Genomic DNA, 15,436 nt, shown 5'->3' with positions numbered 1-15,436 from the left:
TGAAAGAGGGTGTTCCTCTTCTGATGCTCCTAAAATGTCTAGTACAGTACTTTACACAGTAAGTGCTCAGTTTAACATTGATGAAATAATTAGTGCTCAGTACAGTGCTCTGCACACAGTAAGCGCTCAGTAAATACGAATGAATGAATTTAATTCAGTTCTGGAAGACAAAGCACTCTGCCATGTAAGAGTACTATTTGGCCAGTACTCTAGATTGTAAGCTCCTTATGATCATATCTACCAGTACGATAGATTGATAGATATGATAGGATAGATATAGTCTCCCAAGCATTCAGTACATAGTAAGCGCTCAAGTCTATACATAGTAACCCATCAATACCTACCACTGATTGACTGTAATACAGTGAACCCTCAATAAATAACCTATTAATTGATTAAATCAACATTTTTCTATTCTGGAAAAAAAAAGATGTTTGACATCTGTGTGCCGAACTTCAATTTGGGGGAACAATCCTCTCCAGTTCATTTATATAAGCAGATCTCCTCTACAGTGATAACTTTTGGGGCACACCTAGGTAAAGATGGCTGTAAAAAGAAATGAAGCTTTAATGAGGCAGGGTTTATACACATTAAAATCCCCTTTCTCTTATTTATTAAATTTCTCCACTGCGGGCAAGGTCTTTATCAGACTCCTTCTGCCCCACCTAGAGAAAAATACCAATAACTGCCAATTTCTGGAATCGCACCATGATTTCAGTCGGGAATGAAGGGCTGCAAAGATGATCTTTGTTGGTTGGAAGACCCTCAAATGGTTGTGGGAGTACCACCAAACCCTCTAAAATATATAATAATAATAATACTGTTGGTATGTGTTAATCGCTTACTATGTGCCACGCAATGTTCTAAGCGCTGGGGGTAGACACAGGGGAATCAGGTTGTCCCACGTGGGGCTCACAGCCTTATTCCCCATTTTCCAGATGAGGGAACAGAGGCACAGAGAAGTTAAGTGACTTGCCCAAGTTCACACAGCAGATGAGTGGCGGAGCCGGGACTGGAAGTCCCAGGAGCCTTTGTGCTACATTATCAAATGGGAGAGATGGAATCTCAGTCTCTGCATCACAGACACTCATGGGGGAACACTCCAAAGTGAAAGGGAATAGACATCAATGACCTGGAACTCCAAGGATGGACAGATGGACATACACTCTCGCTCTCTTTCTCTTTCCACGAGGAATTTAGGAGTTCCAACACCTTTCCTTTCTGTTCTTCTAAGGCTGCATGTAAGCAAGAAGAGCCCTGGACCATACTTGTGACTTATCATTCACCTCGCTGGGACTCCCTTCCTACACAACCTTCCTGGACCCTATGCTGATGATAATAATGATGACCATTGGACCAAGGTTGGACCACAGGAGGGTCGTAACGACTACGGCATCCCTCTCTCGTAAGAGAGCTTGTTATTAGTGAAGTCGATATTTGTGAACTATCGCTTCCTTGGGAAATAAGGGAATACATTCCAATGCCCTCCACCCAACTCCATCTGTGGGTGGATTTTAATATGTGCTTTTTCGAAGCCACAGGGATGCTTTGGGAGATGCTTTTCACCATAATACTGTCAAGTAAAAACAGTCTCCTGGAAAACAGGCGCATATGATTCAAACACCACACATTTGCTGGTGGGTTCACATTTCCCCCACCGTCGTCCTCATGTTTCCGCTCAAGTACATGACGCACACTGTCATAATACCACAATTCTTTGTTTGAAAATCTTCATTAAGAAAAGAAAAACAATCCCCCTAAACCCTTCCCATGTGAACCGCACTTGGGATCGATGAACCTTTGGTGTTAAAATGTTTTAATTGGAGGAATCCAAGCAACAGAGGCTTACCAGAAGCCTTTCATGCGTCATGGGCGGCATACATTAGCAAGCCGCAAACCTGTCTGTGCGCCTTCATTGCTCCTGGTATGGATGGAGCCTCCCCCACCCCTTGTGCTTCAACAATTTATTTGCATAATAGGAGGCATTTCCTAGCTGGAGCCGATAACTGGAAAAAGTCTCAAATCTACTGTAGAGAAGCTGCCTGACGGTTTTAACACATTTGGAGTCTAATTTGGAGACTGCCAGCAGGAACCGGGTAACCTCCCACAGAAATTAATAATGGGAGAGGAAACCACTAATACAGACAGATTAAAAAGCAGATGCACTTATTCTTGATTTCCTAATGCCTCCCCTCTTTACTTGGAAAAGCACATCAAAGGAAACTCTGGGTCTGTTAACCTAGCCTGCTTAATCTCGCATGGCCAACATCAAAGTTCTAGAGTAACTTTAAGCTAAGAAGCACCTTTTCCTCCTCCTCCAAGTTCAAGCATTATGCAGTTCATTTTATCAGCTCCATTTGTGTCGAGAGTTTTCATCTTGCTTGCGGTTTTGTAAAATGATCAAAAGGAAAACCTTTCCTGCTTAAAGTTATGAAACTGATTTTTCCACTCCTTGCCATAGGAAGCAGAATAGGAGTAACGCATAGGGCCCGTAATCAAAAACTCACCAGCCCAACTCACCCCCAATTTTTTAGCTTCAGGCTTTAAATATCACCATGTTTTACTAGTGGTTTAGTACACTCTTGGAATCAACTACTCTTATAGCTGGTTTAGGAAACCCAAACTAACCCCTGGGGGAAGGGATGAGTCATTTTGAGGGGAGACTCTGAGCTGTGGGAAAATCTTTTAGAGCTCAGTTCTTGCTGACTTTCCCCCACACGAGCTGTTTAAACTATAGAAGGACCGGTAGATTTCACAGGGAGGCAACCTTCTCTTTGCTGGGCTCCCAGGAGTAGGACTGGCTTTAAGAGGCCTAAAGCTGAGCATGTCGATGGGTTGGAGTTAAAATTCAAGTCCTGGTTCAAGTTCTAGCATTCTGGAAGCTGAGCAGAATGCACTCGCCTCTGAAAACAAAGGGATACCTAGATTTCTACATCCTCCCTTTCTAGATGCTCCCTTTATCTGTGAAGAAATAAAAATAGAATGGGAATAAGAGGCATGGTTTTTGATGGACAATGCCCCTAGGAGCCCAACCTGTATTCTAGAAATTCCAAAACCCTATTATTCCACTTGTGGAATTTGCAGAATAAGAGCAAAAGGAAACCACTGCTGGAGTGCTTTTTAGGGGAAACACGGATGCTTTACGTATTTTCTGCACGGAAACCTAAGAGCCTTATACATCACTTTTTAAACATATCCTGCAGAGTTTTGCACACTTCCTGTTCCATTAAACAGTAAAATACCTGATGTCCACGAACATCAGAAAGCTGAATGAAGGGAAGGCCTGTATGGCGATCCATCAATTTTCCCTGAAGTACTGCTGATTGATCTTTTTCCAGTTTATTTCAGCAGTTAATACTGGGTAGTTCTAATAAGAATTAACGCACAAGTGTTCACCATTTAGCAACTTCAGACCAGGAGAGATCTTTTTCCACCCATGGTTGGAACAGTAGTGATTAGTTGGACTGCCAGAAATGACCCCGGAGATGAGGAGTCACTTGTCAAGAAAGTTGCCTTACTCAAGCCGGTAGAAAACAAATTCAGGACAGATGTTGTAAAATAGATTCCCTACCATCTCATGGACAATGTCCTCTGATTTACTGCAAAGAGAATGAGTTTGAAATACTCCAAGATTGTATCTACCTTGGACAAAATGACATTTCCAACCTGTTGTATAATTTGGCACTTCACGCTTCTCCGCTTTCTACCCTCCACCCTGTATTCTGTGTCTATAAGGTGTTAATGAACATGTTAAATAGCAACTCTGGAGCCAGGCTAACCAAGAAGCTGTAATCATTTGCCTCATCAGGTGTTACTCAAGAAAGTCGACAATGAGTCCTTCGCAACTCTCAGTAACAAACAAAAACACTTTGGAAGAAGGGTATTGATAAATAAAGCATTTTTTTCTAATGTAAAGTCAGGTCTCATTTTCATAAATACCTATGTCATTTACACTTGTTGATTCTTTCCCCAAATTTTGGTTCACAAACCTGTGAAGATACAGTCTAAATTTCATTTTTTTCCCCATGGAAAAAACTGAATATGACCTGTGAATGAAACCTGTTTGGAGAAACCTTATTTTAGGAGAACAAATGCCCAACTGGACTATTTCCACTTTCCATATTAAAATCTATTAGCAGAAAAGAAAGCCAATTCTGAGCCCGGAAACAGTTCTTTTCAGGACTCTTAAAAGAACAAAAGTACGTCGGAACATTTTGCAGTATACAAATAGCCCTCAATGAAATCTTACTCTCCTCTTTTCCAGAGTGATGGTTTTGTGCCCCGAAGAAAGCCAGCTAAAGATTTCGAGTAAATTAGGGTAGAAACAACCCAACTCCAGACCCCTCAGAATCTGGGGGCGGACCATCACAGAGATTTTTTTAAGTCTTCTACCATGGTGGGAGGGTTTCCCTTCAAATCTCTTTCAATGGCATATTGATGGCTTTGAAAGCTTAAATGGCATGTGTCAACCGTCAGTAAATCTTTAAAATTGTTTCCGCAAATAGCCCAACTCAGAGTCTCGGTTTTTCCCATTAATTCCCGCGTAAGGCCGCTGAAGACTTTCAGAGGCCAGATAATGCCTAGATTAAAAGTTCCATTCAGCGCGGAAGCTTTAGCATTCCCCTTGTGTACATAGCCATTTCTCCGGTCGTATTCAGGCCTTGTTATTTCGACTCTGAATTGGGCCTGCAAACAAGACTCCTTGCCCCAAAGGTTTTGATGGAGAATGACTGAAACCTGGCCCGTCTATTTGTTGTAGCTTGTCATTTTATTATGTGTATTCAGTTCAAATAGGAGTCCTAGATTGACAACCTTACAATTATCTTATGACAGCAGTTCAAAGGAGAAGCAGTTCTCTTATTCTCCATTAATAACAGTATTGCTTAAAACATAGTCTTGCCTCGGTAGTTACCTGCTTCCTATTTTTTTTCTTTCAAAAAGTATGGGAAAAGCAAACACATTTTCTTCCACTGAAAAACTCCTACTCTCTACCCTTTACGTTTATGCTTTTGTTCGGAAGAAAATTCTACATGCTGATTTTAGGGCTGATATTGGGGTATGAGATTCGCAATACCTGGGTTAATTTAGGCTATTTATTTTATGCTATTATTGGGTTTGGGTAAGAATATCCACTGTTTGCAGAAATGTTGAATGAGTAGATCTGGTCGCAACTCCATCACTTGTCTGCTCTGTCCATGTCATTAAGCCTTACTGGGCCTCATTTTCCTCATCCATTAAATGGGAATTAAAGACTAGTTCTCCCTTCCCCTTAGGCCGCGAGTCCCATGTGGAATAGAGATTGTGTCTGAGCTGATTGTGTTGTAGCTACTCCAGCGTTTAGCACAGGGTTTGACACAATTAGTGTCTGGTGCTTCTGGGTTCCATATGCACAATCTCTGAAGTGGGGCGCCCAAGAGAAGGGGAAAAGAGTTTGATGTCCCTCTCAGGTGGCCTGATTTCTAAAGATTCTATTCTCTGCCTGCTTTCTACTCACTGCTTCCACATGCTTAGCGCCGATTCGAAGTGAACCTGACTTCAGGAATGATCTCATATTGTTTTTCTCTTCCTGCCCTTTTAACTTTACAGAAAGTCTTTATCAGTTAGGTTTTTACAATATCACCAGCCATTTCATAAGCTCCTCACAGAGAGCAGTCAGATCTCTGTGATCTGGGAAGCGGCGTGGCTCAGTGGAAAGAGCCTGGGCTACGGAGTCAGAGGTCATGAGTTCGACCCCCAACTCTGCCACTTGTCAGCTGTGTGACTGTGGGCAAGTCACTTCACTTCTCTGTGCTTCAGTTGCCTCATCTGTAAAATGGGGATTAATTGTGAGCCTCACGTGGGACAACCTGATTACCCTGTATCTACCCTAGCGCCTAGAACAGTGCTCTGCACATAGTAAGCGCTTAACAAATACCAACATTATTATTGTTATTATCTCTTAGGGAGGTCACTAGGTACTAAATTGCTACCGAAACAGGAATTATTTTTATCAACTCCCCCTCAACAGTTTATCCCAGATCTTCATGACATATTTGGACTCATTACAAAACAACCTCGCCGCTCGTTATACACATACATCCCCTTAACTCTGCCTTCTTCCTGCCAGGAGCTGCTTCCCTCTTCAAATCCACCCGGTCACAACTTTTTCCATCTTCAAAAACATCCTAAAGTCTCCCCTCCTGCAGTGGCCTTTCCAATTAATTTTTCTTCTCCTTAGGCCATACCCTCTCAGTGCTCATCTCAGGGCTTTTGCACCTTCTTAGCATTTAAGCACTCACAACCACTCATTCAAATACGAAGGACAACTATATATAGTTTGGCACACTGTTTGACCCCTCTCAGGATCACACCTGGAGACTTTCCAGTACTCTACCAGTCTCAGCTGGGCGAGGGAAAGTCAAGCGGAGGCCTACCCATTCCATTTCTAGCTTGAGCAGTGGCTGGCGAGTGGAAGGCCATCTGCTACAGGTCAAAACTCACCTGTCCTGGGCAGCAGCTGCATGGGAAAGAGTCGAGGGCGGAAACTGAAATTTACCGCGTGGAAGAAGGCGGTGGTAAAACTCTTCCGTATATTTACTAAGCAAACTCTATGGATAGAGAACCAGAACGATTATAGATGGAGATGGAGCGCTCTGGAAGAGATGAGTCCATGGAGTCACTAAGGATTGGAGATGACTCGATGGCATAATACAAGACAAGATGCCGTCTGACTCATCCTAATTGCTTAATAAATACCAAAAGCAGCCAACCAACCAGTCAACCTCTTTGCTGACCTCCCTGCCTCCTGTCTCTCCTCACTCCAGTCCATACTTCACTCTCCTGCCCGGATCATTTTTCTACAAAAACATTCGGTTCATGTTTTCCCACTTCTCAGGAACCTCCAGTGGTTGCCCATCCACCTCTGTATCAAACGGAAACTTCTTACCATCGGCTTTAAAGCCCACATTCACCTTGGCCCCTCCTACCTCACTACTCTCCTATTAAAACTCAGCCCTCATACTTCGCTCCTCTAATGCCAACCTACTCAATGTACCTCGACCCCATTTATCTCTCTACTTACCTCTCACACACATCCTGCCTCTGGCCTGGAACGCCCTCCCTCTTCATATCTGACATATAATACCGCCCTTTTCACCAGCTTCAAAGACTTATTGAAGCGCATCTCCTCCAAGAGGTCTTCCCTGACTAAGCCCTCTTTTCCTTTTCTTCCACTCCCTTCTGTGTTGCTTTGATTTACTCCCTTTATTCACCCCCTAACTCCCAGCCCCAGAGCACTCATGAACATATCTGTAATTCATTTATATCGTCTGTCTCTCCCTCTAATCTGTAAGCTTGTTATAGGCAGGGAATGTATCTGTTATATTGTACTCAGCCAAGCACTTAGTACAGCGCTCTGCCCACAGTAAGCACTCGATAAATATGATTGATTGCTAAGAGTTTGGGGGAGTATTTGTTTAATTGGTATCACTGCCGACTGGTATTTGAGAGTACAGTATAACAAAGTAGGAAGATATGTTCTCTGCCCACAAGGAGCTTTCAGCCTATAGGAGGAGCTTACAATCGTTCAATTTTTCCTCTGTAATAATAATAACGTTGGTACTTGTTAAGCGCTTACTATGTGCCGAGCACTGTTCTAAGCACTGGGGTAGATACAGGGTAATCAGGTTGTCCCACGTGAGGCTCACAGTTAATCCCCATTTTACAGATGAGGTAACTGAGGCACAGAGAAGTGAAGTGACTTGCCCACAGTCACACAGCTGACAAGTGGCAGAGCCGGGATTCGAACTCATGACCTCTGACTCCCAAGCCCGTGCTCTTTCCACTGAGCCACGCTGCTTCAAGATTTTCCGGATCCATCATCTCCTCTCCATCCAAACGGCTGCCATCCTGGGCCAGGCAGTTGTCGTATCTCGGACTGGAAAGAGCATCTTTCCTCCTTACTGGTCTCCCCGCTCCAACCTCTCCTCACTTGGCTGCTTACGTCATCTTTCTGAAACAGCATTCTGCACGTGTACTCCCACTCCCTGAAAACGTTTCATTCCTCTCCACCTCAAGGAGAAATTCCCGACTGTTGCCTCTAAGTCACACCGCTACTTTCTCCCTCTTAATTATTGACTTCCTTCTTCCCGCTCTCAGTTTCTGGTCCTCCCAAGATCACCTTCTCCCTTGTCCTTGTTCTCTACTCTCTCACATTCGACCGTTGCTTTCAATCTACTTCCTGCCCGGAACTCCCTCTCCTTTCAACCTAGACCACAGCTCTTCCCGCCCTCTAAAGCCCCAGGAGATTTTTCAAATTAAATTTTCTTCTCCCTAAATCCCACCCTCCCAACTATCATCTCAGCACTTCTGCAAAGACCATTACACACTCTCCAATTCAAACACTAATTCACATATCCATCTTTCCATGTTCTTTTTCCTCCTATCTGTATATAACTGTGTTTCTAAGCCTCTATTAAGGTATAAACTCCCGAGGGCAGGGATATATTCATTCCTATTTAGTGAGTGCTTACTGTGTGCATACACTCTACTAATCTTCTAATTAAGCACTTAATTTGGCACACAGAGCACTCAGTAAATACCATTAATTGATTGATCGATTAAAATACATAAGCGCTAAGGATTCTGAGGGATTGCTACAACTTCAGGTATTGGAATTATTCCAGTAAAACCTCTCAAGGAGGGGGCATTTTAGGAGGGTTCCGAAGATGGGGTGGGCTGTGGTCTGTGGGATTTGAGGAAAGAAGCGTTCCCAAACTGTGGAATAGTGTAAATTACTGGAGGCAGGAAAGGTGAGCTTGGGTTGCAGATGCAAGGTGAACGTGGGAAGAACAAAGAGTACAATCTGGGGAGGGTGGCAGTTGAATAGAGCTGGAGAGAACTGGTGTAGAGCATGGAAACAAACGGTAACAAGATTTTTCTCAGAGCAGGTAGAGACAATAACAATAATAATATTAATAATGTTGGTATTTGTTAAGCACTTACTATGTGCCGAGCACTGTGCTAAGTGCTGGGGTAGATAGAGGGTCATCAGGTTGTCCCACGTGCGGCTCACAATCTTAATCCCCATTTTACAGATGAGGTAACTGAGCCCCAGAGAAGTGAAGTGACTTGCCCACAGTCACCCAGCTGCCAAGGGGCAGAGCCGGGATTTGAACCCATGACCTCTGACTCCCAAGCGTGGGCTCTTTCCACTGAGCTATGCTGCTTCTCTAGAAGTGTAAGAGTCCTGGGGTCAGCAACAGCCCAGACGACCTTTGGAAAAATAGCAAGGCCAAGCGTATCGCTTTCTTTTTAAAATTCTTTTGCCTATGTGGTGCTCTAGCCACTCCTCCATAATTTCAAAGTCTAATAGGATGCAACCAGCCTCCATTTAAAGAGCAGAAGATATCTTTGGGGACGAGGAACTTTCTGTAAAGCGATATGCAAGATAACATGAACAAGGGAGAAAAGAAACCCCAGATTCATTAAACAGCAGGAAAGTTATACTTGTGGTTTTGGGTATAGCAGCTAACAAAAAAAAAGCAATACAAGGAACCAATGTTATAGAAACAAACAAAAAAATAACACCACAGATACTTTCCTGGTGTAACAAAATCTCTAGTTCTGCCCTTCTCTCTCAGCTACACGTGTTGGAATACTTGAGGCAGAAGGGGGTGGTGAGGGGAAGGGAAACTACTGAAACTAGTAGAAGTAGCAATAATAATAATAATAATTGTGGTATTTGTTACGTGCTTACTCTGTGTCAACCGCTGTACTAAGTCCGGGATAGAAACGAGATAATCAGGTCTTATATGGGGCTCACAATCTGAGTAGGAGGGAGAACAGGGTTTGAATCCCTATTTTTCCGACGAGGGAACTGAGGCACGGAGAAGTCGAACGACTTGTCCGAGGTCATACAGTAAGCCAGTGGGGGAGTCGGGATTAGAACCCAGGTCCGTGCTCTATCTGCTCGGCCAGGCCGCTCCACTCACTCTCCCCCGTTTAGACAGCGAGCCCGTCATTGGGTAGGGATTGTCTCTATCTGTTGCCGGGTTGTACGTTCCAAGTGCTTAGTACAGTGCTCTGCACATAGCAAGCGTTCAATAAATACTATTGAATGAATGAGTAGTATTTATTAAGCTTGAACAATGTGCCAAGCACTGTACTAAGCACTGGGAAAGAGTACCTGGTTGGAGATTTGTCAGGGTTCCTTGGCCGTCAAGGGGCTTGCAATCTCAGAACAAAAGTGGGGAGAGATGATACATAACGACGACAACATAAGAAAGGACAAGTACACACAAAGTGAAAACGAAATAAAAGCAGAAGGGAATTGGGGCCAGAGTATTTAATACTAGCTCGCCGGAGTGGATCTTAGGGTCTTTTGAGAGCAAACTTAGCGTGTTCCTCGTGGGCCTCCAGTCTGACCTGCATTGTTCAAATTTACCCCTATGATAGGCTGTGGAAAGGCGGGCACCGGATTCCTGGACGGATGAATAGCTCTTGGTTCAAACGCCCACTAAAAGCTAATGAAAGGGGCTGAACTTCAGAAAAAAATGGCACATGGCCTCGAAATGTACCGTTTCCCCAAAAGTTAATGCATCGTCCTCCCAGAAGAGCAATGCTGGGGGACCCTGAAACCAATTCTCCAACTGCCCTTTGGTGATTTTGGTTTGATTACACAGCCTTGCAGATCACGATCCCTCAGTGGCAACCCAGCCCACGAAACTACCGTGAGCCAGAATCCCACTTCTACGGCAGCTCCCTATTTTCTTTCGGATTAACAATGCTCTCGGATGAGTCCAAGAGATGTCCGCAGCTCCCACCATTCCCATTCCCGCTTTCCCTTTCATTGCCCTTTTCAAATAACATGAAAGCATTGGATTGCTAATTACTTTTATCCAGCACGTAGGAAAATTAGTTTATCTTCCTGATCAAAGGAAATCGGACAGATCACCACTGATTAGAATGCAACAGTAAAATCTCCGGACTTTCCTTTCCACCCCCTTTTCTCTCAAAAACGGGGCCTGTGTCAAAAATGTAGGTATTTCCCACGGCCAGACTCCACTCCGTTTCCATCAGGGGCTGCTCCTCGAACAATGGTTCTTACAGAGACACTAGAGTTCTTTAGTTCAGTCATTGTGCGAGAAAACAACTGGTAACCCCTTAGCTAGCGTTTGATGAAACATCTAGATTTACATATTTTCTTAATTGCATTCTTTGAATGTGAGTGAGATTTATCTGACGAGAGTTAAATAGATGCCTCCTTTATCCCTCTACCCAAGGCAAAATACAACCCCACGCTTTGGGAGGGAGAGAAAAAGAGAAAGAAACGAAGGAAGAACAGAGTGGAGAGCATCTTCTTCTCGTTTCGATCCAAACCAGTTTTAAGTTTTGAATAAAATGGGAGAAGGGTCTTCTCTTACTGGTATATATACCTTGACCTTTGAAAGTGTAAATGGTCATTTCTAAAGAAGGATGGGCTGAACTGTTTGAGTGGGGTCAGTTTTTTTTAAGAAATCACGAATGCTTTCCCTTATGGCTTAAACTCTTTCATCGGCATTTTGGGTGACCAGCAAAAAACCCGCAAAAATGACTTGTTTTTATCATTAAGGATACCCTTGAAACTTGTGTCCTGTGGCTCTGAAAGAGTTGAAAGCTCAGCTGTTATGCTTTATTTATAATCAATTACTCCAAATTAACAGTAAATCTTACATTTAGCTCCATTTAAGCATCACTATGCAGCTGCCCGTTTGAAAATAAAATGGTTGCCTTCTTTCAGTTCAATGGGCACAATACAAAACATTCATTGAGTTTTCCTTTATTGCAGCTGCCAATGCCCAGCCGACTTTAACAAACCAACCAAGCGGAATAACAATGCAGCTGCAACATTTTATGGTATTTCTGTTAGTTCTCTTGTGAGACCGAAGGTGTTAATTAGGAATCAAAGAACCCAACCCTGCCAGCTTTCTTTCCTAAACTATACACTGCCCACTGCCGTTTTCAGAAGAAAAATAAATCTAATAAAGGGATCAAAATGTTGTTTGTCACACCAGCAAAGTGTATTTAAAAGCCTTTGATCAAGAGCCGTTGTCAGACTGGCTGGAAATATTTTTTTTTTCCTTCTCTTCTTTTCCTGAGTGCCGACTCTAAGGATCTCCTAGAAGGCATAAAGTAGAATCGTTTAGAGAGGAAAATTGGTCCGAGTGTTTTGCTTAAGTATGGAAGTGTTCATAAAGAGCTTGGTACATTAAATCTCTAAAATGATCATGCTCTCCAGGAGTTTCGACAGGGTAACGGTATTCCGATTTAGAGGTTTACATGCGTTTTGTAGGTAGTCGGTGTGCAAAGAGCAAGCTTGTTTAGTGTTTTGTGAGATGACTTTTCAAAGCAACTGAACAAACCAGGCTCCTGAATACATATATAAAAAACCTCGGTGCCTGAAGAAATACACTAGGGGATATTCATCAGACGTACGCAAAGGCATACCTCGATATACACTTTTGAAGAAAATGTCAGTTATGTTTATCTTTTGGTGTAGCTTTTAATATGGTTAGGAAGCATAACAATCTGAGGAATTTCATGGCGTCGTTAATTCTGACCTTCGGTTTGAGTTATAAGCTAAAAGTCCGTTTATGAAGTTGGCACTGATGGGAACTAGTTAAGCTCGCTAGCTTTCTCAGCAAGAGACCTTGCTGCTAGATGCCCGATTCAAGCCAAAATCCATTAATCCTTCCAGACAGAGGCAAAAAGAAGCTCTGGTTGTTGATTTAATGTTAATGAACTGAATGGGTTCCAGAGGTTATCTACAAAGTCTTCTCAACTATAAAACAAAGCCACTTTAAGATACAAAGCAAGGAGAGTCAGCAATAATACTCATTTTGCTATCCATATAAAGGAAGTGTATATAGGAAGTGTGAGCAAATTCCACACTTCCTACAATCCTTTACATGGCCATTATACAGTTACCTCGTGGACTTAGGATAAACATGCTTATTAAGATGACAGCTAATTGATTGGCAGAGTAGATCCTTTAGACCTGGTCATTTCATAAAAAGTGATTGTACTCAGTTCCCACTTCAAAGATAATAATCATTATGGTATTTGTTATTCACTTACTATGTGCCAGGCACTAACTACTATTTAATTTTCATTACAAGCCCAGGGAGCAAGAACGGCATGCTTAGACATCATATTATATATTCTGCTGCTGCTCAAAAAGTCGACAGAAAAAATATAGTATTATCATTTCATGCTAGTAGAAGTATGAGTTTATTAGTCCTTTTAATTGTTACAAAACAGAGGAATGGAAGTGGCATGGCCTAGTGGATGGAGCGTGGGACTGGGCATCGGAAGGACCTGGGTTCTAATCCCGGCTCTGCCGTTTGTCTGCCGGGTGACCTTGGGAAAGTCGCTTAACTTCTCTGGGTCGCAGTTCCCTCATCTGTAAAATGGGGATTAAGACTTAGTCCCTAGTAGGACAGGGACAGTGTCTGACCTGATTAGCTTGGATCCGCCCCAGTGCTTAGAACGGGGCCTGACACACAGTAAGCACTCAAAAAAAAATCTTCTCTGCTCAAGGATGCAATGAGATATCTGTAAAATGGAATCACAATATATTTTCAATCCACTAGGAAACCCAGCTCAGAGGGTTAAAAGCCTCAGGACTCTTTAAGACTGTGGATCAGGACCTGCTATATTTGATGTCTGTCTCCCCACTTCTAGACTATAAGCCCGGTGTGGGCAGAGATTGTCTCTCTTTATTGCTGAAATGTACTTTCCAAGTGCTTAGTACAGCGCTCCTCACACAGTAAGCGCTCGATAAATACGATCGACTGAATCAGCAACACAGAACTCAAAGCAGGCAAAACATTCTGCTGCCTTGGCAGTAGCCTATCCCGTGATCGAAAGATAGAAAAAAGTATGAAAAAAGGCCCATATGCCCTATTGAAGGTTGAAGGTTCGGAAAACTCGGAGATTGTGAGCCCCTCGAGGGACGGGGTCTGTATCCATTTCCCACCCGAATAGTCTTTCTCAGCATTCTGTACAGTGTACTGTGCCCAGCAAGCACTTTATTCTGTGATGATGCTGATTTCTATTACTGCTGAAAAACAGATTGTGGGGGTAACAGAGCATCAAACTCCTCACCAAGTCGAGGGTCTATAATAATAATAATGATGATGTTGGTATTTGCTAAGCACTTACTATGTGCCGAGCACTGTTCTAAGCGCTGGGGTAGACATAGGGGAATCAGGTTGTCCCACATGGGGCTCACAGTCTTAATCCCCATTTTACAGATGAGGTAACTGAGGCCCAGAGAAGTTAAGTGACTTGCCCACAGTCACACAGCTGACAAGTGGCAGAGCTGGGATTCGAACTCATGACCCCTGACTCCAAAGCCCGTGCTCTTTCCACTGAGCCACGCTGTTTCTCAAGAAGTCTGTAAGAATGTCGTCATGCCTAACCTCCTTTCTATATGGCTAAAATCCAGATTTATTCCAGAATACACATTCCTTGAGCACTTTCATTATCAACAATGAACCATATTCAACATCAGATAGCAGGACAAGATTGCCAACAGTGAGACCCTCTAGCTCAGCCTGTTCACTAGGATCAGGGCAGTGATCACAGCAACGTATTGTGTGCAGGACACTTTACTAAGCGTTTGGAAGAGTACAACACAACAATATAGCAGATACATTCCCTCCCCAAGACGAGCTTACAGTCTAGATAGGAAGACAGACACGAACGAAAACAAATATGGATGAGTACGTAAGTGCTGTGGGGATGGAGGCAGGGGTGGCGAATGAAGAGAGTGAGTCAGGGTGACGCAGAAGGGAGTGGGAAAAGAGAAAATGAGGGCTTACCTAAGGAGAGTGGATGGCAACAGGATACCCAAACAGCTGATGAATAGGAAACTGGAAGGCGGGTCCACATACGCCCACAGTGGAGAGTCAACTTTATGGGCTCTTTAATAATGAAGACATATGGCTAATCACTTACTACCTACCCAACATTGTGGGAAATGCCAGGCTAGATACAAGATTATCACACTGGTCACAGTCCCCATCTCACAAGGGGCTCACGGTCTAAGTGGAAGGGAGAACAAGGTTTGAATCCCCATTTTACAGATGAGAGAACTGAGGTACTAGTCACACAGCAGATCAGTGGCCGACCCGGATTCAGAACCCAGGTCCTCTGACTCCCAGGCCCGTGCTCTTTCCTCTAGACCAAATGTAAGCTCCCTCTAGACTGTAAGCTTGTTTTGGGCGTGAAATGTTCCACCGACTCTTATAATGTAATCGCCGAAGAGTACAGTGCTCTGCACACAGTAAGCACTCAATAAAAATAATTGATTGAGGGAAGAAAAAACACTTTATAAATAGGGTGAAGCAGACTCTCAAATAAGGTGATATAGCATCATTCGACCACTACAGCAGACAGATAAGCCTGATGAGAT

The 15,436-nt window shown here is 43.3% G+C and overlaps 1 protein-coding gene and 1 non-coding gene across 2 annotated transcripts in view; one reads left to right on the top strand and one right to left on the bottom strand.

Annotated features, from left to right (window-relative positions):
• Positions 1 to 15,436, bottom strand: part of LGR5 (leucine rich repeat containing G protein-coupled receptor 5) — a 102,669-nt gene that overhangs the window by 73,030 nt on the left and 14,203 nt on the right. The gene's annotated exons all lie outside the window — the stretch shown is intronic.
• Positions 6,333 to 6,470, top strand: LOC114816800. The gene has a single exon (XR_003764607.1). It is a non-coding gene; the product is annotated as a small nucleolar RNA SNORA7 (small nucleolar RNA).

The sequence above is a fragment of the Ornithorhynchus anatinus genome, chromosome 14, assembly GCF_004115215.2.
Source record: "Ornithorhynchus anatinus isolate Pmale09 chromosome 14, mOrnAna1.pri.v4, whole genome shotgun sequence".
Taxonomy (NCBI): Eukaryota; Metazoa; Chordata; class Mammalia; order Monotremata; family Ornithorhynchidae; genus Ornithorhynchus; species Ornithorhynchus anatinus.
The sequence above is the reverse complement of the archived record's forward strand: the minus strand, read 5'-3'. Positions and strand labels throughout refer to the sequence as shown.